Source organism: Oncorhynchus mykiss, chromosome 32 (assembly GCF_013265735.2).
Source record: "Oncorhynchus mykiss isolate Arlee chromosome 32, USDA_OmykA_1.1, whole genome shotgun sequence".
NCBI lineage: Eukaryota > Metazoa > Chordata > Actinopteri > Salmoniformes > Salmonidae > Oncorhynchus > Oncorhynchus mykiss.
In genome coordinates this window covers 11,979,414-11,980,033 of record NC_050572.1, presented here as the reverse complement: position 1 = coordinate 11,980,033, position 620 = coordinate 11,979,414, and positions in this window count along the sequence as shown.

The following is a 620-nucleotide window of genomic DNA, read 5'->3' as shown; positions in this document are numbered from 1 at the left end:
TCATCTATCTACACACAATACATTTTTGCAAATGTATTAATTTTTATTTTTACTTAACCTTTATTTCACTAGACAAGTCAGTCAAGAACAAATTCTTATTTACAACGACGGCCTACCAAAAGGCATCAGGCCTCCTGTGGGGACGGGGGCTGGGATTAAAAATTCTAATATAGGACAAAACTCACATCATGACAAGAGAGACACCACCACACTACATAAAGAGAGACCTAAAAAAACGACAGAGCATGGCCGCAACACATGACAACACAGCATAGTAGCAACACAACACGACAACAACATGGTAGCAGCACAAAACATAGTACAAACATTATTGGGCACAGACAACAGCACAAAGGGCAAGAAGGTAGAGACGACAATACATCACACAAAGCAGCCACAACTGTCGGTAAGAATGTCCATGATTGAGTCTTTGAATGAAGAATGTGACTGGCAGAATGGGTGTTGTATGTGGAGGATGAGGGCTGCAGTAGATATCTCAGATAGGAGGGAGGGAGGCATAAGAAGGTTTTATAAATAAGCATCAACCAGTGGTCTTGCGACAGGTATACAGACATGACCAGTTTACAGAGGAGTGCGGTGATGTGTCCTATAAGGAGCCT